This window comes from Hyaena hyaena, unplaced genomic scaffold, assembly GCF_003009895.1.
Source record: "Hyaena hyaena isolate Hyena2069 unplaced genomic scaffold, ASM300989v1 scaffold_1250, whole genome shotgun sequence".
NCBI classification, from domain to species: Eukaryota; Metazoa; Chordata; class Mammalia; order Carnivora; family Hyaenidae; genus Hyaena; species Hyaena hyaena.
Window position 1 is genome coordinate 403674 of NW_024081887.1, and position 24134 is coordinate 427807.

Genomic DNA, 24134 nt, shown 5'->3' on the forward strand with positions numbered 1-24134 from the left:
TCTCTGGGATAGGGGAAGTATGCTCCACTCACAGTGGCAGTCTCTGCATTATTGGAAAAGAACATAAATATATACTTCTAACACAGGGAGAAAGGGTGTAAAAGTTAGGAACAATGATTGTCCAGTCTACCCTGTGCTTGACACTGAATTTATTTTAATCTTTATGACAATGCCATTCCTATTTATCTTTCACAGATGGAGGAAACTGAGATACAGAGATGGTATTAAGTATCTAAATATCACATGGTCAACAGGTAGTGGCTATGGGGTTTGAACCTTTGATGATGCCAAAGAATGTATTCCTTACCACTATGATTTACCTCCTCCCAAACATGTCATATAAGCAAGGTCTAAAGATTTAGAGCTGCTTTGCTTGGAGAGAAGCCATGTGTTCACCATCTTCCTAACTCTGAAGTTATCATATGAAATAGAGAGATAAGATACATTTTATGTGTTTTTAAAATGTACCCTTGGTAGGGATAGTGGGTTGAGAGATCAAAAGGATATAAGTATTGGCACAATTAAAGAAATCCTTTTTAACAGTCAAAAGCTCTCTAAGACAGAATGTATCCAAGCAAATACCTAGGTGACCTCTAGGCATGGAAGTTATACAGAAGATTCCAGTATCATATGGAGAATCAGCTTAGCTTGAGAGAGGAAACTTCAAGGATATTTTCAGCCAAAAAAAAATTCTATAATCCTATGAAATGTCAATTGTTCTAAAAGTAGATACTCATTCTCAGTTAATAAAAATTTAGCCAGTAGTAATAAAGCAAAGATTTCTGATCTTTAAAATGGCTAGACATTTTTTAGAGTTAGCTAATAATTAAGATTCTTATGTCATGCTCTGAGTCAGTTATGTCCCATTCCATAATATTTCAGAGGTGGGCAACAGATAACTTAGACATAGGTTATTTATGACAATGAGTTATAAAGATAATTCATTGAATTTCAATTTGTTGAAGTCACTAACTTACCTTCTTTCACTCTGGAGCTAACTTTCCTCTTACATTATGTAAAATGGGTGGTGTTAAGCTATATATTCTTTAAAGACTTTTCAACTTGTCTCTGATAGTTTGGGATTCTATATATGAAGTATGAAGAAATTAAGGATTATTATTTGCTTATTTTAAAAATAAAAGTAATTTGGTGCATCCAGAATTTACACTGTTGTTCTTTTTTTCAATAGCCCTATCTATACCCAGGCGTCTAAGAGAACTTCAAATATGCAAAACAGAGTATGATTGTCTGTCTTTCTAGGAGGTACATAAGGATCTATCTTTTCTGCTGATTTCTCTTCTCCATTGGATTTTGTAACAAAGTTTTTATTTTATTTTTAATTTTTAACATTTATTTTTTGAGAGAGAGAGAGACAGAGTATGAGCATGGGAGGGGCAGAGGGAAAGGGAGACACAGAATCTGAAGCAGGCTTCAGGCTCTGAGCTGTCAGCACAGAGCCTGATGTGGGGCCCGAACTCATGAACCGTGAGATCATGACCTGAGCCGAAATCAGACGCATAACTGACTGAGTCACCCAGGTGCCCTCAAAGTTTTTATTTTAAAGTTGATAATCAAAATTAAAATCTCATAATAAAAATAGCATTTAAAGTCTCTACTACCTGCTTCAACTTTAAAAGAATAATTTTTAGCAATAAAATATGCTAAAATATATCCATAGCAAGTTGTAAATTCTTATGGAATTCTTGCCCAGCAGAATGTTCTGTGATGTGATTAACTGTAATTTGTTGACAGGGTCACATACTAATGTCCTCCTGGGTTGATTCCATATGACCTTCCTGCATTGCAGTCTCTTACGTATGTGTATAACAAAGTCTATCAGCTGAAAGTCAGAGGATGTCAAAGAATATATATATATATATATATAATTGGCATCAAAAGCACCACCTTACACTTTATATTTCAGGAGGGAGGTCAAGAGACCAACCAGTGTAATGACATTTTAACCTTTTTATTCTGCTGAATATGTTGGTTAAAGTAGAAATATCAATTTCCTTGAACAAATGTGTCTTGCTATGCTTAAATGGCATGATCTATCACAAAAATATTCTTTTTATAACAAATTATGACAGGGATAGCTTCCTTAAGTATTTGTATATTTAAAATTATATAATTAATGATATAGCTTCCTATAGAAATAAATATGAAGCCTTTTAACCATTGTAGAAAAATTTTGGCTTTAATGATGCTTTTTATTCATGTGATCTTATCTCAACATAGTGAAAGTAACTCAGCAGAAACTACATTTTCCTGAATTAGCAGCGTGACAGATTGTGGTGGTTCTCAAGAATTCTGCATGACATTTTATTAGATCTAATTTTCTTAATTATACTGTTAAGCATGAGTTCCACTAGTGAGTAAGTTGACAGAATAGCATTGTTACAAACAAAAATTATTTTAAATTGCAGAGATGTCACTGTTAAAAATAACTGCACAATAATTACCAAAACATCATGCCCAAAGTTAATGCACATGAATAGTATAGTTCTTACCTTACTGATATCAGTGACTAGTCAGTTTACCAGCTTACATGACATCACTCTGAGGCAAATTTTAAACTGTTTATAATTCACTTGGCCTGCTAACTTTGAAATTTCTTGACTTTTTTCTTCAAAATCTGCACATAAACTGAGGCTTTATATTTTTATATCAAAAAGATGCTCAACATCACTAATATCAGGGAAACGCAAGTCAAAACCACATCTTAAACCTTCCAGAATGGCTAAGATCAGAAATACAAGAAACAGCAAGTGTTGGCAAGGATGCAGAGAAAAAGTCATCCTTATGCCCTGTTAGTGGGAATGCAAGCTGGTGCCGTCACTGTGCAAAACAGTATGGAGTTTCCTCAAAAAATTGAAAATGCAACTGCCATATGATCCAGTAATTTCACTACTGGGTATTTACCCAAAGAATACAAAACCACTAATTTGAAAAGATATATGCACCCCTAAGCTTACTGCAATATTCTTTACAATAGCCAAGATATGGAAGCAGCCCAAGTGTCCATTGATTGATGAATGAATAAAGAAGAAGTGGTATGTATACACAATGGAATAGTACTGAGCCATTAAAAATAATGAAATCTTGACATTTGCAATAAAATTGACAAATCTATAAAGTATAATTCTAAGTGAAATAAGTCCATCAGAGAAAGACAGATACCATTTGATTTCACTCATATATGGAATTTAAGAAATAAAATAAATGAACAAAATAAAAGAGAGACAAACCAAAAACTAGACTCTTAACTATAGAGAACAAAATGATGATTACCAGAGGAGAGTTGGTGGGGAGTTGACTTTAATATGTGAAGAGGATTTAGAGTAACATTACTATGATGAACACCAAATAATGTATAGAATTATTGAATCACTATATTGTGCTCCTGAAACTAATATAACAATATATGTTAACTATATTGAGGTTAAAGTTAAAACACAGATAAAAGGGAAAAAATATAGAGAAGAGCATCTGAGAGCTGTGAGATATATTAAACAATCTAGCATACCTGTAATTAGAATTTGGACTGAGGGAAAACAAGGCAAAAGAAATATTTGTAATGGCCAAGAATTTTCTGTACTTTCAAAGGAAACATGTTCCATTACAAGGAAGACATTGCATTGAAAGATAAGGGCATTAATTGCTATAGCTGTCTCTCCCTTCTCTACGTTTTGGGTATTTATCGAGGATGTTTGTTAGGATGTTTGCAGGTATGCAAGAGTGGTAAAGAGATGAGAAATAGGTTGTGGGGAGGAGTTATTGCTTTGTCTAAGATGAATGCTATGGTTTAAGTTCCAGACAGTTCCTTAGTTGTCCTGTTACATATTAATTTACCTTTTGGAGTTAGGGCACTTTTCTTTCAGATACTTTTTAAAAAAATGGAATTGTTTCACTCAATAACTAAAGATGATGGAACCTTTATTGTATACATAGCACTATGCCATGACTGAAGATGATTGAAAGATGAATGAGCCCCATTTATACCCACAAGACACATGTAGTCTATTAGGAGGGGTAAAGAACACTAGTTGTTATATCTTTTCTCTTTGAGTGCTAAAAGAGAAAGAGTAATCTATTTTCTGAATGCACACTATATACCATGCACTTGGTGAAGCATCTTATGTTAGATTTTCTTTTTCAATCATTACAAAATTTCTTGAGGCAGATATTCCCAGCTTATAGAGGAGAAATTAATAAAAAGAGATTTAAGTGATTTGTCCAGGGTTACACAGCTGGTATAAAGCCATAATTTGGATTAAGACAACTGAATATCAGAGCTTTATCTTTTACTTATTATGTCATACTTCCCATCTTGAATAAAATGTCATGCAATATTTGGAAAAGAGATACCAAATGATTAGTAGACATGTGAAAAAGTCACATAGGGGAGATAATATTTGAGATGGAAACATTAAGAATGTGATGTTTGAAGGAGGTGATATTTAGGATTATCTTTCACAAATATGCCATTAGGTTAGGGCAGACAGGGGATTGATTTCGATGGAACTCCATGAACAAAAGATGGCAGTGGGAAAGTACAGATCTTGTTCAGTGATCAAATGGTTGGCAAGGACTTAGGGCATTTTTTCCTAACAAGGACAATACCATTTAGAACATTATATAGTTATTGGGACCTATATTAAAGTTAATTCATCCTACCATTTCCCAGATGAGGAGGCTGAGATCCAAAGAGGATAAATTACATGTTTGATATCTTCCACACATAACTCTCATTCATTCAAAAAAAGATTTTCTTAATTAGTGTACTTAAGGTTTTAATTAAATTTTGGTGTTCCCTTCTTAGAACACTTCATTAAGAGTAAGATGAAATTGTACATGCAGTTGATCACCCATCATAAGTCATGATTAACAATGCAACCTTGCCTTTTCCCTCCAAGTGATTTTGTGAAACCCCTTTTTCTCTTTAGCTTGCTTAAATATTCCAAATTTATAAATCTTAAGGCAACCTACAGAAAGAAAAAAAAGGCCACAAAAGTTCCTTTTCTCAGGAAATAAAATAAGAGCAGAAACATAAATAATGAAATAAAATAAATGAAATAAATATTGTGCAGCATTTAAAAAATAAAGGGGCATCTGGCTGGCTCAGTCCATAGAGCATCAACTCTTGCTCTCAGATTGTGAGTTTGAGCTCCATATTGGGTGTAGAGATTACTTAAAAAGTAAAAATCTTTAAGAAGTAATAAATAAATATTAAATGTGGCCAAAAAAAGATTTTCTGAGTATCTTTTACATACTGGGGAAATAGATGTCAACAAAATAGATAAAGTCCTCTCGTGGAACTTAAACTCAGAGGTAGAGCTTAACTGAAGTACTGTTTGTCAAGCACCCAGCAGAGTTCCTGACACATAGATATTAGTTTATTAGTTTATTTTGTAGCTCTTATGTATATTGTATGTATGACTTCATTCTGTAATTTTCCTTCTTTCCCATAAAGGCAATAATCACTTTTATTGATCTTAGAAGATGTAGTAAAATTTTGAACTGATTCAATCCTACTTTCTCTCAATAAATAAATAAGTTCATTTGTGTTGGTCTTTTCTTTTTAATATAGTTTAATAAGAGCAATATAACATAAAGGACTTTCTATCAGTTCTGTGCTATTTTTCAAATTATGTCTTTATCTGCAAAATATTTTTTGTCTACAATTTATTGATAGCTCTTTTATGTTTTAAGTATTTCTCTTTCCTTTTTTTTATGCACCACAATAATTTTTTTTTAAATATAATTTATTGTCAAGTTAGTCAACATACAGTGTATACAGAGTGCTCTTGGTTTTCAGGTTAGATTCCTGTGTTTCATCACTTACATATAGCACCCAGTGCTCATCCTAAATGCCCTCCAAGAAGTGCCCTCCTAAATGCCCATCACCCATTTTCTCCTCTCCTCTGCCCCTGCTCCCATTAATCCTCAATTTGTTCTTTGTATTTAAGAGTCTCTTATGGTTTGTCTCCCTCTCTGGAACTATTTTTTCCCCTTCTTTCCCCCGTGGTTTTCTGTTAAGTTTTTCAAGTTTCACATATGAGTGAAAAGATATATCTGTCTTTCTCTGACTGACTTAATTTCACTTAGCATAATACTCCCCAGGTCCAGCCATATTGTTGCAAATGGCAGGATTTCATTCTTTCTCATTGCCAAGTTGTATTCCATTGTATATATAAACCACTTCTCCTTTATCCATTCATCAATTGGTGGACATTTGGGCTCTTTCCATGATTTGGCTATTGTTGAAAGCACTGCTGTAAACGTTGGGGTACATATGCCCCTATGAATCAGCATTCCTGTATCCTTTGGATAATTTCCTAGTAGGGCTATTGCTGGGTCATAGGGTAGTTCTATTTTCAATTTTTTGAGGAACCTCCACACTGCTTTCCAGAGTGACTGCACCAATTTGCATTCCTACCAACTGTGTAAGAGGGTTCCCATTTCTCCACATCCTTGCTAACATCTGTTGTTTCCTGAGTTGTTAATTTTAGCTGCTCTGACTGGTGTGAGGTGGTATCTCAGTGTGGTTTTGATTTGTATTTCCCTGATGATGAGTGATGTTGAGCATCGTTTGATGTGTCTGTTTGCCATCTGGATATCTTTTTTGGAAAAGTGTCTATTCATGTCTTCTGCCCATTTCTTCACTGGATTATTTGCTTTTCAGATGTTGAGTTTGGTAGGTTCTTTATAGATTTTGGATACTAACCCTTTTTCCAATATGTTATTTGCAAATATCTTCTCCCATTCCATCAGTTGCCTTTTAGTTTTGTTGATTGTTTCCTTTGCAGTGCAGAAGCTTTTTATCTTGATGAGGTTCCAATAATTCATTTTTGCTTTATTTCCCTTGCCTTCAGAGATGTGTCGAGCAAGACATTGCTGTGGCTAAGGTCAAAGATGTTGTTGTCTGTTTTCTCCTCTAGAGTTTTGATGGTTTCCTGGCTCATGTTTAGATATTTCATCCATTTTGAGTTTATTATTGTGTGTGGTGTAAGAAAGTGGTCCAGTTTCATTCTTCTGCATGTTGCTGTCCAGTTCTCCCAGCACCATCTGTTAAAGAGACTTTTTTCCATTGGATACTCTTTCCTGCTTTGTCAAAGATTAGTTGGCCATACATTTGTGGGTCTAATTCTGGGTTTTCTATTCTATTCCATTGGTCTATGTGTCTGTTTTTGTGCCAATGCCATACTGTCTTGATGATTACAGCTTTATAGTAAAGGCTAAAGTCTGAGATCATGATGTCTCCTGGTTTGCTTTTCTTCTTCAACATTACTTTGGCTATTCGGGGTCTTTTGTGGTTCCATACAAATTTTCGGATTGTTTGTTCTAGCTCTGAGGAATGCTGGTGCAATTTTGATTGGTATTGCATTGAATGTGTAGATTGCTTTGGGTAGTATTGACATTTTAACAATACTTGTTCTTCCAATCCATGAGCATGGAATATTTTTCCATTTCTTTGTGTCTTTTTAAATTTCTTTCATAAGTTTTCTATAGTTTTCAGCTTACAGATCTTGTACATCTTTGGTTAGATTTATTCTTAACTATTTTATGACTCTTGGTTCAATTGTAAATGGGATCATTTCTTGATTTCTCTTCCTGTTGCTTCATTATTGGTGCGTAGAAATGCAACTGATTTTTGTAAATTGATTTTGTATCAGTATTTCTCTTTCTCATGCTTCCATGTTTCTCTTTCTTAGAATTCTCTACAGAAGGACTAAGTGTTAGAACAGTGATTCAGTCCTGCCAGCCTAATATATTGTAATCATTGCTCATCAACCCTTAATATTCAACACCTCTTCCTAGATTTAACCCATTTCCTTTGTCAAATGCATTCGTTTGGTACCTGTTTTCTCTTATTTGTTGTGGTTTTATTCATTTACATCCTTAATCTTGTTTCCTAGGGACACTGTATATTTTCACAGGGAATAAAGTAATTCAGGTGTTATTTGTTGTGAGTTCCTACATTTGCATAGAGTTTTTCACTTTGCAAAGCTTACTTCTCATACATTGCCTAAGTCAAGCTTCTCGAAACTCCTGTGAAATGAATATCACATATGTTATTTTTCCCCAATATGCAGATGAGAAAACAGAGAGCCATCTGGGTTTATAGGACTGCAGCTAGTTAGTAATAGACTTGTGCCTCAAATTCAGTTTTTCTTATTTCAAATCTAATGTTCTTTTAACTATATTTTCCAGCTATATTCTATGAAAAGAAATGAGATTCCTTGAGTTTTGTTTTACCATACTGTAATGTCCTGTTTCTGCTGATGCAAAAAATTGTTACCTTTTATTTTTATTTTAGTGACAAATTTCAACATATAAATTAATTCAGTAAACTTTCCCATCTCTGAATCTGGCCTTTAAACCGTAATTTAGGACTGAATTTATTTTACAGGAGTGAGGGTTTTTGAGACAACATTTATACAAAACTATACCCTCTGTGTGAGGAGTCATGAAGATTTTTCAGTTTTCTAGATAAATGGTCAACTTCTAGTGACCAATGGCTCAGGTTTACCAGAGGCAGTTGGATGGATGGTAGGCTCCTTGGTTGGGATTATGGAATCACAGGAAATTAGAGCTCTAATGACTTTGCTAACTTGCCCTTCCATTTAATGGATGTGTAAACTTGTGTCCAAAGAGGTGACTTGCCCCAAAGTATGTACAGATTAGTAGTAGGATCAAGACTACCATACCAAGTGTACCTACTATTAAATCCTCCTCATTAATAACTATGAACTCTTGGGGATTTTAGGGTAATGTATTGAAGACAGGGACCATTATGGTTTACAGGATATTAGAAACATTACTACAATTGATGTTTTAGGAGTAGTGAAGGTGACATCTCAAGCCTAGATTGTTAAAGGAATTGTTTTGACAAAGGTTTATATACATAAATTTAAAAATTATATAAAATTAAAAATTCCCTTTGTAACATTTAATAATACCCTCCAAGATCAGTCCTATTCTACCATCATATCAAACCACATCCTATAAGTGGTAACAGCATTATTAGGAGAAATGGGAGGAGAAAGCTCACCTACTCTGTTAGTTTGGAAATCCTTGACTTTGTAAGGGCTACCTAATTAATTTTATCTTCTTCTTGTACTCTTGGGATCTTGTGATATGTGGGCCCACTTATAGGAACCTAATTGTGTCATTAGGTCTGACATTTTCTTGGCATCAAGGATGTCACATATATAAATAAAAAATATGGCAGAATTACATAAATACTACATATCACTTAAGTCAGTCTCCAAAAATGTGTACAGTGGAACAGTAACCTTATGAAACTCTACACAGAAAGGGGTTCTTTGGCCAACTAAACTTGAGACTAGTTGTAAATTATATTCTCCTTCTGGAAAATTTTGATGCTTGTTTACAGATGTGTATATGCATACCTATACACAATGGAATATTACTCAGTGATCAAAAAGCATGAAATCTTGCCATTTGCAACAACATGGATGAAATTACAGTGTATTATGCTAGGCAAATTAAGTCAGGCATAGAAAGACAACTACATGATTTCACTCATATGTAGAATTTAAGAAGCAACACAAATGAACATAGGGGAAGGGAAGAAAAATGAGATAAAAACAGAGAGGGAGACAAACCATATGAGACTCTTAAATACAGAGAACAAACTGAGGGTTGCTGGAGGGGAGGTGGGTGGGTATTAGCCTTAAAGAGGGCACTTGGGATGAGCACTGGGTGTTCTGTGTAAGTGATGAATCACTGTTCTACTCATGAAACCAATACCACACTGTATGTTAACTAACTTGAATTTAAATAAATTAAAACATAAAGGCTCTGGGAAGTGTATAGTAAGAAACTAACATTTTTTTGTCATGTTTCTTTCAACATCTTTTGACAACAGAGCTCCCACCCCCCAACCCACAGCACAATACTTTTAACATTCTACAAAACCAATATACTGAGGAATACATTTTGGAAATCAGTGCACTAAGAAAAACGTAAAGCAAGACATTCTGAGATACAAAGGAATGCACATAATAACCACATGGTTGTATATCCACTGTTGTGGTAGTTGATTAATGGCTACATTATAAGATATCTACATTCTAGTCCCCAGAACCTAATTGTTAATTTATATGGAAAAAGGGAGTTTGCAGATGTGATTAAAGTATCTTCATATGGGGAGAGTATCTAGATTATTCAGGTAGGTCCTACATGTAATCACAAATGTCCTTAAAAATAGAGAGGCAGAGAGAGATTTAACACAGGAAAGGAAGTAGGGGATGTGACCATGGAATCAAGAAGTTGGACTGCAAGAGAAAGAGTCATGAGCCAAGGATGGCAGGTGACATCCAGAAGCTAGAAAAGGCAAGGAACAGATTTTCTTCAGAGCCCCCACAAGGAACCTTGATTATAGCCCAGTGAAACTTATTTTTGACTTCTGACCTCCAGAATTGTAGAATGATAGATTTGTATTGTTTTAAGTCACTAAATTTGTGATACTTTGTTTTAGCAACAATAAGAAACTAACATAACTGATGAGTATAAACAGGATATTAAAGAGTTAGAACTAGTCCTGGCCTGGAGAAGAACAGGCAGGGTACCTTGACTAAGTTTTGGTTCCAAATGTAATACTTTAAACTGGGTTCTGGATATACCTCACTCCAATTCCATTTTAATTCACCCTTTTATACACTCTCTCATAAAAACACCTGGCTTTTAGACTAGTGATATTTCTCCCACATTGGATGTTAAATGGAAAGCATTTTGCATAATTATCAATATTAACATAAGCAAAATAATTTTATAAGGATGTTTATAGATTCGTCTGAGACCTTAGTCACTCTATTGCAAGGAATTCTTAAATCCATATGACCATCGAGTATTGTCTACACATTAACTAAAGAATGTTCTTCTTATATAAATATGAGAATTATAGGAATTATAGGAATATATGTATTCCTATTAACACACTGAATTCTTTTTTTTTTTTTTTTACAAATAGTTTATTGTCAAATTAGTTTCTACATAACACTCAGTGCTCATCCCCAAAGTGCCCTCCTCCATGCCCATCCCCCCCTCCCCCCCACATCCATCAGTCCTCAGTTTTTGTCAGCATTCAAGAGTCTCTCATGGTTTGCCTCTCTCCCTTTCCCCCACCATTTCCGCCCTTCTTCTCCCCCTTGTTCCTCCGTCAAGTTCCTCCTAATCCTCCTATACGTGCAAACATATGATATTTGTCCTTCTCTGCCTGACTTATTTCGCTCAGCATAACACCCTCAAGGTCCATCCATGTTGCTACACATGGCCAGATTTCATTGTTTCTCATTGCCATGTAGTATTCCATGGTATAGATAAACCACATCTTCTTGATCCATTCATCTGTTGATGGACACTTAGGCTCTTTCCATGTTTTAGCTATTGTGGAGAGTGCTGCTATGAACATTGGGGTACATGTGCTCCTATGCCTCAGCATTTCTGTATCCCTTGGGTAAATTCCTAGCAGTGCTATTGCTGGGTCATAAGGGAGTTCTATTGTTAGTTTCCTGAGGAACCTCCACACTGTTTTCCAGAGGGGCTGTACCAGTTTACATTCCCACCAACAGTGTAGGAGGGTGCCCGTTTCTCCACATCCTCGCCAGCATCTAGAGTTCTCTGATTTGCTCATTTTAGCCACTCTGACTGGCGTGAGGTGGTATCTCAGTGTGGTTTTGATTTGTATTTCCCTGATGAGGAGGGATGCTGAGCATCGTTTCATGTGTCTGTTGGCCATCTGGATGTCCTCTTTGGAGAAGTGTCTGTTCATGTCTTCTGCCCATTTCTTCACTGGGTTGTTTGTTTTTCGGGCGTGTAGTTTGGTGAGTTCCTTATAGATTCTGGATATTAACCCTTTATCTGATATGTCATTTGCAACTATCTTTTCCCATTCCGTTGGTTGCCTATTAATTTTCTGGGTTGTTTCCTTGGCTGTGCAGAAGCTTTTAATCTTTATGAGGTCCCAACAGTTTATTTTTGCTCTTGATTCCCTTGCTTTTGGGGATGTGTCAAGTAAGAAGTTGCTGCGGTGGAGGTCAAGGAGGTTGTTTCCTGCTTTCTCCTCTAGGGTGTTGATAGTTTCCTGTCTCACGTTCAGGTCCTTGATCCATTTTGAGTTGATTTTTGTGCATGGTGTGAGAAAATGATCTAGTTTCATTCTTCTGCATAACACACTGAATTCTGAGAGGCTTCTTATAATTATACATTTTCTCAAACAACAGAACTAAAAGGCTGCCTAGGTTTATATCCTAACTCATCCTCTTGCTGGTTGCATGATTTTGGCCAAGTTCTTTAACTTCTCCATGGTTCAGATAGCTCATCAATAAAATGAGGAGAATAATAATATTACCTCATGGCCTTATTGATAGGATAAATGTTTATATATAATTGGTATATAATATTGATCATGGAGCCTAGTTTACATTAAATCCTCAAATATGTTAGCTATTTATTTGTAGGCATTCAACTTATAGTGCTGGTTTCCTACTAGGAACTAATAGAAAACTATTAGAAACCATGGACCTTTGCAGTGACCTTGTGGCTGTTTACTAAGCATGGTCTTCTCCTTTATGTAATTATTTTTATAAAGCTTTGACCTTCTGCTTATTAACAAATATTACAGTGTGACATAAATAACAAATATAATGAACAACGTATTCCATATTTATTCCTCTTGTGCTTTACAAATTAAAATTCCAGTTGGTTATACTTTAGTATACAAAATTCAATTTATAGAATTCCAATTGAAACAGGGTGAAGTCTTCCAGATCCTTTACTCTTCTGAAATCCCTCCTAGAAATGGTTCCTTTTTGGATCCCTTTTCTAGAATAGAAGCCAATTAAGAAAATAAAAGGAAGCAAACAAAAACTTTATTGTTAATGACAATTCATTATGTGAAATTGAATATTTAAAAAGAATTTTTAATGTTTATTTTTGAGAGAGAGAGAGAAGGAGTGTGAGCAGGGGAGGGGCAGAGAGAGAAGGAGACACAGAAACCAAAGCAGGCTCCAGGCTCTGAGCTGTTGGTACAGAACCTGATGCAGGGCTCCAATTCACAAACCCTGAGATACTGACCTGAGGAAAAATCAGATGTTTAACCAACTGAGCCACCCAGGTGCCCCAAGAAATTGAATATTTTAGAGGAAAAACTCATTCTGAAGGATCAGTGAGTGATCCTCAATATCTGTAAATTTACAGAAAATTTTATCAGATGCCACATTTTTTATTCTAAAGACTTAAGTCAAGCTCCCACTTAAACATTATTAAACTGTTTTCTATTTTGTTTTTCCAATTTCGTTTGATTTCTTTCGTTAAAAAAACATACAAAACAAATGATTGCTACTTAACAAATGTCTGTTAATATTCTCAAACTGAGCAAGACATCCTAAGATAAATACTAAACTACATTACCACTCCTATTAGCAAATAGTTTATGGGCTTTTTATGTAGTCTTCTTACCCAAATTAAGTTCTTATTGACATTTTTCTGTTTAAAAAACAACTTTGTTGAGGCATTATTGACATAAAATAAACTATGTATCTAAAGTGTTTGATTTGATAACTTTCGACATATACAGATACTCATAAAACTATCACCACAATCAAGATAGTGAACATACCTATCACCTTCAACAGTTTCCTTAATCCCATTTTTTGACTCAGCCATTCATTCTCCACTGCATGGCCATTTTGTCAAGAATCAGTTTTTCGTTTAGATATAGGTTATTTTCTGACTCTTTTCTGTTGATATATTTGTCTTTATGCCAATGCCACACTGTCTTGATTACTGTAACTTTAAAATAATGGTATTAACCATTATTGGCCAGATGCTGTTAGCCCTTCAACTTTGTTCTCTTTCAGAGATGTTTCGGCTAATTTAGGTCCTTTACACTTCCATATGAATTTTTTCTTTATGCAAAGAAAAGCTTGTTAGGATTTTGACTGGGATTGTGTTGAGTATACAGGTTGATTTGTAGACTATTGACAGCTTTTACCAGTATTGGGTTTTTTAGGTCTTCCTTAATTTCTCTCAGTAATCTATTACACTTTTCCATGCACAGAGCATTCACAGATTTTGTCAGATTTATCCTGTTGTGGGCTGAATTGTGTCCTGCCACAATTTATGTTGAAGCCCTCATCCCCACTGTGACTTAAAGGGCATCTAAGGTGGTAGTTAAGGTTAAATGAGGTCATAAGAATGGGGCCCTAATCCATGGGGACTGGTATCCTTATAAGAAGAGGAAGAGATACCAGGAATGTGCATGAACAGAGGAAATGCCATGTGAGAACATAGTGAGAAGATGGCTGTCTAGTGCCAAGAAGAGAGGTCTCACCAGAAACCTACTCTGCTAGTACCTTGATCTTACACTTCCAGCCTTCAGAACTATGAGAAAATAAATGTCTGTAGTTTAAGGCACCCAATCTGTGGCCTTCTGTTATGGAAGCCCAAGTATACCAATACATTTCATATTTTTGGTAATATTTTAAATGCTACTTTTAGATTTTAGTTTCTAATTGTTCACTGCCAGCATGTGTCAAAATAAGTTTTTTAGTATTGATTATGTATCGTACAACTTTACTAAAGTCACTTATTAGTTCTAGCAGTTTTTTTGTATATCCCAATGAATTTTTTACAAAGATATGTTATCTATGAATAAAGACAGTTTTACTATTCATTTCCAATCTAGATGCTTATTTCTTTTCTTTGTTTAATCAACTGACTAGATTCTCCAGTACTATGTTGCATAAAAGTTATGAAAGCAGATATCCTACTCTTGTTCCTGTTCTAAAAAGGAAAATATCCATTCCTTCATCATTAAGCTAGCTAGGTTTCTCATAGATGCCCTTTATAAAGTTGAGAAAGTTTCCTTCTATTACTAGTTTGTTGAGAGCTTTTATCTTGAATAGATGTTGGAATAGATGTCAAATGCTTCTTCTGTATCTGTTGAGATAATATTTTTTTTCTTTTTCTGGTTTGTTAATGCAGTAAATTTTATTGATTAATCTTCAAATGTTAAACTAGCATTCCTGGGATAAACCCTACTGGTCACGATGTATTATCATCGAATACATTTTTAATTAATTTGCTAAAAATCTGTTTAGAATTTTTGCATCATGTTCATGAGGAACATCATGAGGGCTTATTTTTCTCACATTATCTTTGTTTTGCTATTAGGATAATGCATGCAGGCCTCATAGAAAGAGTTGGGATTTACTCCCTTATCTTTTGTATTGTTCAGTAATTTGTCATGATTTCTTCCTTAAATGTGGGTATAATTTGCTGATCAAGCCATCTGGACCAGGAAGTTTCTAGGTGGAAAGGTTTTTTAACTACAATTTTAATTTCTTTAATAGATATATGGCATTTAGGTACTCTGAACTAGATGCATTGATCTCTCCAGACTTTTATCTTCATTTCCTCAAATCAAGGAGTCTATTAGGCTCCTTCTCACTTCTTCCTCCTTGTGCCATTGTCTATGATCTATTATCTGTAGAACTTATAGTGACATTATCTCTCTATTTCTTATCACTAGCAATTTGTGTCTTCTCTCTTTTTCTTCTGATAGTCTGGCTTGAGGTTTATCATTTTTATTGATAGTCTCAAAATTAGTCATATTGATTTTTGTTTTGTGGATGTTGATTTGAACTTTATTATTTCCTATCTTCTAGTTACTTTGTCTTTAATTTTCACTAGTATTCCAATTTCTTAAGGTAGAAGATGAGGTCTAATATAGGCATTTAATGCTATAAATTTTCTCCTAAGTACTGCATTAGTGTCATATCACAAATCCTGATGTTCTGTTTTTATTTTCATTCAATTGCAAATACTTTCTAATTTCTCTCTCTTTGTATAAGGACTTCATTTTTTTAGAGCAAATTTAGGTTCACAACAAAATTGAGTGGAAAATACAGAGTTTCCATATACTTATCCCTGCTCCCACACAAGCAAAGTTTCCTCCACCATCAAAGAACCACACCAGAGTGGTACATTTGTTATAATAGATGAATCAACATTGACATATCATTATCAAACCAAAGTCAGTAGTTTACATTAGGGTTCACTCTTGGTGTTGTAGTTCTATTTATTTTGACAACTGTGCAAGACATGTATCTGCCCTTAAAGTATCCTATAGAGACTGCCATAAAAATCTGCTGTGTTCCACCATTTATCCTCTCCATTCTCACCCCCTGTCAACCACCGATCTTTTTACTGTCTCCATACTTTTCTACCTTTTCCAGAATGTCAAATAGTTGGAATAATATAGTAAGTACTCTTTTTAGATTGGCTTAGTAATATGTATATAAGGTTTGTCCATGCTTTTTAGTAGTTTCATAGCTCCTACCTTTTTAGTGCTGAATAATATTCCACTGTCTGGATGTACCACAGTTTATCCATTTATCTATTGAAGGATATCTTCATTGTATACAAGTTTGAGCAATTATGAATAAAGCTGCTGTAAATACCCATGTGCAAGTTTTTGTGTGAAAATAAGTTTTGAGTTCATTTGGGTAAATACCAAGGAGTGCAATTGCTGGGTTCTATGTTATGAAAAATGTTGAATTTTGGTTCCAAATGTTTAAGATTTTTCTCAGTGTCTTTATCTTATTGATTTTGGTAAATGTTTTATACACTTAAGAAGAATGAGTATTCTACTGTTAAGTAGAATGTTCTGTAAATGTTAATCAGGTCATATTACTTAGTAGTGTTGTCCAGGTCTTCTGTATCCTTGCTAATTTTCTGCATACTTTTCTATAAATTATTGAGAGAGTGGCATTCAAATCTCTGACTAAAATTGTGGATTTGCCTATTTTTTCTTGCTATTCTGTCAGTCTTTAATTCATGTGTTTTGAAGCTCTGTTATTAGGTGCACAGATATTTAGGATCATTATTTTCTATTGATTTATTGACCTGCTTATCACTATAAAATGACTGTCTTTATCCTTGTTAATATTCTTTGCTCTGAAATCTACTTTGTGTGATATAACCACTCTAACCTTCTTTGACTGAGGTTAGCATGGTGAACCATCCTTTGCCCGTTCTCTTGCTTTTAACTTATTTTGTTTCTTTGTGGGTTTTTTTTTTTTACTGCTTTTTATTTTTCTTAATGTTTTATTTACTTTTGAGAAAGAGATAGAGACAGCATGAGCAGGGGAAGGGTAGAGAGAGAGACACAGAATCCGAATACAGGCCCCAGGCTCTGAGCTAGCTGTCGTCACAGAGCCCGATGTGGGGCTCGAACCCATGAACCATGAGATCATGACCTGAGCTGAAGTTGGATGCTTAACTGACTGAGCCACCCAGGCGCCCCTGTTTCTTTATGTTTGAAGTGTAGTTCTGACAGGCAGCATATGGTTGATCTTGCTTTTTTTATCCACTTTGACAATCTTTGCTTTTTAATCATGGTATGTAGAAAATTTATATTGATTACTGATATGTTTAGGTTTGAGTCTGCCATCTTATTTTTGTGACCCATTTTTGCTTTACCATTTTTCACTATCTTCTTTTGCATTAATTGACTTTTTATTATTCCATTTTGTTCTCTTTGTTGGCTTATTAGCTATAATTCTGTTTTGTTGTCTTAGTGATTACTTTTAAGCTTTAAAGTATATATCTTTAACTTCTCATAGAATACCTTTAAGTGCTATTATACCGCTTCGTGTGTGGCATTAAGAAACATAATACTATACATCCATTTGTCCCCTCTTGGCCTTTCTATCACTGGTGTCATGTATTTTACTTTTATATGTCATAAACTCCACAATACAGTGCTATTATTTTTGCTTTAATAGCAAATTATCTTTCAAAGATATTTAAAAATATATATGCTTCCCATTTCTAGTATTCCAAATTCTTTTGTATAGGTCCAGATTTACATTTGACCTTTCGTGTATCTGCAAATGTCTTTATTTTGATTTCATCTTTTGAAATCTGTTTTTGCTAGCTATACAATTCTATATTGACAGGGTTGTTGGGTTTTTTAATTATTTTTCTGAGTACTTTAAAGATGTTGCTCCTGTCTTTTCACTTGATTGTTTCCAATAAAAACCTAAAGTCTTGCTTATCTTTGCTCCTCTGTATGTAACATGCATTTTTTTTTCTTCTGGTTGCTTTTAACATTTTCTTTTTAATTTTTAATTTTTTTAAAGTTTTTATTTAAATTACAGTTAGTTGGGTGCACCTGGGTAGCTCAGTCAGTTGACCATCCAAATCTTGATTTTAGCTCAGGTCATGATCCCAGAGTCGTGGGATCAAGCCCTGCATGGGGCTCTGCACTGAGCATGGAGTCTGCTTAAGATTCTCTCTATTCCTCCCTCCCTCTGCCCCTCTCTCCCACTCACATGTAGTCTCTCAAATAAATAAACAAAAAAATAAATAAATAAATTATAGTTATTTGGGGCACCTGGCTGACTCAGTTGGTGGAACATGTGACTCTTGATCTCAGGTTGTGAGTTCAAGCCTTATGTTGGGTGTAGACATTACTTAAAACTAAAATCGTAAAAAAACAAAAAACAATAAATTACAGTTAGTCAACATGCAGTGTAATATTAGTTTCAGGTGTGTAATATAATGAGTCAGCACTTCCACATAACACCTGGTTCTCATCACAAGTGCCCTCCTTAATCCCCATCATGTATTTAACCCATCCCCTACCCACCTCCCCTCTGGTAACTATCAGTTTGTTCCCTATAGTTAAGAGTCTGTTCCTTGGCTTACCCCCTCCCACCCCCATCTTTTTTTCCCCTTTGCTCATTTGTTTTATTTCTTAAATTCCATATATGAGTGAAATCATATAGTATTTGTCTTATCATTAGTTTTGAGCAATTTGATTATGATTGCTTTGATGTAGTTTTCTTTATGTTTCTTATGCTTGGGGTTCTTTGAGATTCTTGGATATGTGGTTCTGTATTTTTCATCAAATATGGAAAGTTTCCATCCACAATTTTTCAAATAATTTTATGCCCTCTATCTGTTGCTTCTGAGATTGGCATTATCTGTGTATTAGGCTTCTTGAAATTGTCCTGCATCTCACTGATTATCTTTCCCTTTTGTTTTTTATATTTTTTCTCTGTGTGTTTTATTTTTAAATTTAAAAAAAAATTTTAAATGTTTCATTTATTTCTGAGAGAGAGAGAGACAGTGTGAGGAAGGGAAGGTCAGAGAGAGAAGGAAATACAGAATCTGAAAACAGGCTCCAGGCTCTGAGCTAGCTGTCAGCACAGGGCCCGATGCGGGGCTCTAACCCAGGAACCATGAGATCATGACCTGAGCCAAAGTCGGAGGCTTAATTGACTGAACCACCCAGGTGCCCCTCTATGTGTTTTATTTTGGATAGCTTTCAGTACTACTCCTTCAGTTCATTAATATTTTTTCCTGAATTGTCTAATCAACTGTTAATCCCATCCAGTGTACTTTTAATCTCACACATTGTAGGTTTTATCTTTAGAAATTTACTTTGGGTCTTTTTTTATATATTCCATGTCGTGACTTAATTTTCTAAACATATAGACTACAATCATAGTAATTGTTTTAAAGATCCTTTTTTTTTTTCTTTTTTACCAATTCTAGTAAACCTATCAGTTTTGGTTTGGTTTTGATCAACTGATTATTTTCCTTGTTTGGGTCATGTTTTCTTGCCTCTTTGCATACCAGGGTATCTTGAATTCAATGCCAGATACTGTGAATTTTACCTTGTCAGGTTCTGTATATTTTTATATTTTTATACATTGTCTTGATCTTTGTTTAGGGGAAGAGTTAAGTTACATGGAAACAGTTTCACCTTTCATAACTAGTTTTTATGATTTGGTTGGGGTAGTGTTCAGTCTAGAGCTTATAGTCTCCATAACTGAGGCACTTCACACTTATCTGCATACTCTAATTTGCTATGAATTATGAATCTTTCCAGTCTGGCTAAAGGAAATTAGCATTATTCTCAGTCTTAGTGAGCATCAGGCACTGTTCGCTGTAATTTTTGTATGGTTTATTACATGGCCTCATGTAGTTTTTTCATACCTATATGCGGATCTGTACTTAGCTGAGTTCTGGGGAAGGACTTTCTCCAGATGTCCAGGGTTAGGTCCTTCTACATGTCTCTACTCTTTGGTACTCTGAACTAGGTGCCTTCGTCTCCCCAGATTCTCATCTTCATCTCTTCAAATCAAGGAATCTTCCTCCCTGTGGCATAGCCTATAAATCCTTACAAGCAGAAAAAGGGGCAATTATAGTGTCCACCTTATTTATTTCTCAACTCTCAGGGTTCACTATCCTTTGTTGTCTGATATCCAGTGTTTTGAAAATCATCATTTCATGTATTGAGTCTGGTTCTTGTACTTCATCTTGGCTAGAAAGTCTTTCACATTTTTCTTAAAATGTAAGGTAATTAGTTTTAATTTATTTTAATTTCTAAATACATTTAGTGATTTACTAATCTAGAAATATCTTAGGAATCAGTCAACATACCATCTGTTTTTTAAATCTTTAATTTTATTTTCTTTTTGTGGCCACCTAGATTAAATTAATTCTCATTGAGATGAGAAAGTTCTCAGCTATAATTCAGATTTTAATTCTTCTCCTAATTAGAGTTATGATTGTTGGAATTCAGTTGAGATTAACTTCTGTGAACCTTTTTGTCACCAACATTCTATGCATCTTCTCATGTGACAATAGTCATAAACTGCTTTGGTAGCAATTTATGAAGATAACAATAACTTAATAAAAATTAATTGGAAAATTAATTTTACCTAGTTAAATATCATTACTGCTTGTAAAACTACCCAGTGGCAAAACCTATTCTCACATATCCTCTAAGTTGTTGAAGGGAGAAATGGTCAGAGAACCATATTTTAAAAAATTTCTTGGATTATTAAGAAATGAAAATTTCAAAACATTTAAAGGTATTGTTAAATAATGTACATCTAATCAGCAGTGCTCAAAAGTTACTCTAATACCAAGCCAACATTTTCCAGGCTTAGTCAAATAATGAATATCAGAGAAAGAAAACCTGGCCATTTATATAGCAGCTTTTCGAGATACAGAATACATGGCTTTGACACTGCCATTCTTTAAGAGCAACCTGTATTTGTGGGTATCCTATTGTCTGGCCTGGGAAATGTGCCAAATATGGTGTTTTCACACAGTCCTCCTGTAGTCTTAGTGAGTCTGACAAATTGGGTAAGTTTATTTAGCCTCTCATAGGCTCACTCTCTTTATCTATAAAAATGGGAAGAATAATACCCATTTCAGTATAAGGATTAAATAAGATAATTCCTTAGTCCATATATTCTCAATATGTGGCAATATAGCCTTAGTTTTTAGGGGAATATGTATGAAAAAGCTTTAGACATTATAATGGTTTATGCCCCTCCAAAGTGGCTACAGCAATAAAACAGATATATACAGTATATATGTGGTATTAAAATTTCATGGAGGAGGGAGGGTGATTAAAAAAACTGAATGTCTTAAAGCACTCCTGGGGAAGATGATAAGAAGAAAAGGTTGAGAATCACTGCTTCAGTTTAATATTTAACTATTATTATTAGTTTGGTTTGGCTGATTGATTATATCCCAGAATGCATTTTCTGTGTAAGGTTGGTGTTATAAATCAGTGGTTCCTAACATGTGGACTACAGGTCTGGGAACCTCAGAATTAGAAGAGGTTTTTTTAGTCCATTTACATACCAATTATTACCTGTAGGCTAAATAAATTTTATGTTTTTCATAGTATATATAACTTCTCAATTATGTACATGTATTTATTAATTATATATCCAACATATATTTATTATGATGAATAAAAACTGAAATTCATTTAAAAGCTTTGAGTTCATAGCATCTTTCTTCATTATGTATTTTCTCAACTAATAGATTCTTTTTTTTTTAATGTTTATTTTTTGAGAGAGAGACAGACAGCAAGTGGGGAGAGGGGCAAAGAGAGAGGGAGACAGAGAATCCAAAGCAGGCTCCAGACTCCTGGCTGTCATCACAGAGCCCAATGTGGGGCTCTAACTCACTGTGAGATCATACGCACACACGTGTGTGTGTGTGTGTGTGTGTGTGTGTGTGTGTGTGTGTGTTTAACCAGGTTTATTCCTGTTTCATAGCCATTGCAATTACTGTCAAGATCTCCTAGAAATAATGTCAATGATTTGGGTATTGGAATTTCCTAGATTCTAACTACCTTGTTATTTTCTTTCCCATATTTTATTCCCAAGCTTGGATCTCATTGCCTGTGACTTTTTGTGGGAACCAGTAGTCAACAGATTCTCTCTTTTCCTTCTCTTTTCAACTGTTGTCACATGTTTTATTCCTGAGGGAATCAAGGATTTTCCTTTCCACTTATAAACAATATTATTTCCACCTCTTGTCCCAAGAATTCTAATCAGGCCTCCTTGATAGTTGTCTATTGCTTGCTGTACTCTTTTGAGACTTCATGCACAATGCAAGTGTTTTTGTTCAAAATTTTCTCTAGGAATTCTGCTCAATTTTGCAAGCGCTAATATATGTTTCCACAATCATTGTCCCAGAGGCATAGGCAAGAATAACTGTAGATTCTAAACTGGTGGTCTGATAATTGCATTAAATAGCAGTTAATAGCATTAAGTTGAATATTTTGAAATTTATCATCTACATTTTAATGTGAGGTTAAGCAACACCATGAGATGGGACAAATATTATTAACCCTACCAGACAAATCTGAGAGGTAAATTAACAAGTCACACGTCTAATAAGTGGAAGTAACAGGACTTCAAAGCAGACCTTCTGAATCCCAAACTAGAGATTTTTTTTAATTTCCAAGAATTGAAATTTAGAATTATGAGATCTTCAGCTATTTCCAATTTGAAAATCATGGATATAACTCCTTGATTCCATTCCTCTCTATTTTTCTCTTTCTGGAGGCCAGCTTGCTTTTTCTTCTCATGGGCTTCCATACTGTCAGCCTGATCTCCAATACCTTTGTGGCTCTGGTTCCAGAGTGCTAAAGATCTCACTTAGCTCCACACAGTGTTAGATCTGTCTGAGCCTTGCTTCCAACCCAGCGATTATCCTGTTATGGATTCATATGAAATACTTTCTTTATAAAATTTTTTAACATTTTTATTTATTATTGAGAGACAGAGAGAGACAGAGCATGTGCATGGGAGGGGCAGAGAGAAAGGGAGACACAGAATCTGGAGGAGGCTTCAGGCTCAGAGCTGTCAGCACAGAGCCCACTGCGGGGCTCAAACTCACAAACCACAAGATCATCACCTGAGCCGAAGTGGAGGCTTAACCAAGTGAGCCACCCAGGTGCCCCTGGAATACTTTCTTGATAGGTCTATTAACCAATATTTAATTAGGAATACCTAATTAATTTTTTTAATCTTAAGCATGGGTTTCCACCTTGATTCATATTGGAGAACTCATTATTCTCTTGAACACTAGAAAGCTTATCTTTTAAATGTTCACCCCTCCCCCATAGATGATATTTAAATCATGAGACATCTTGGAGTCATAAGTAACAGTAGCCACATTCTTTACCAGTGGTGGCTCTAGGGTCAACCTGTTGCAGTGCTGAGATGTGGCCCTCTGAGTACTTTTTTCCACATCCCTCTCTTGATACTGCCGTGGTCATTATCTTTTGGTTGTCCAGTGATTCTCTGATATGGTTGACCTCTTATGCCTGTCCTCTCCTGGATTCCTCGAGACTTTTTCTTGATCTTGTATCTGTCAAAATTTAGTTTCACATTATATCAACAGGCAAATACTGAATGATAATTACTTTGAGTCCTATTTTGTTCTGGGTATAATTGGTGAGCTAGTAATATAAATACAGTACCAATGAATGAAAATGCATGAATGAGTTAACATTTATTTCAATATGGTTTCCAAGCCAAATTGGGCTCTGTGTCCTAGATGCTCTGTGGTGGCGCTCCAGAGGTCCCATTCCTTACCTCTCCAACCACCACTTCTTCAATCACAGGTTTTAGTTTTGTCTGTTTTATAATTTGGATTTCTGTGTAGGATTTCACTAAATAAAATAGTGAGTAAATTAAAAAAGATTGAAAGAGCACTGTCTTAGCCCCAAAGAGAGATGAATGTTGGGGCTTCTTTTTTTTCTGGTTAGATTT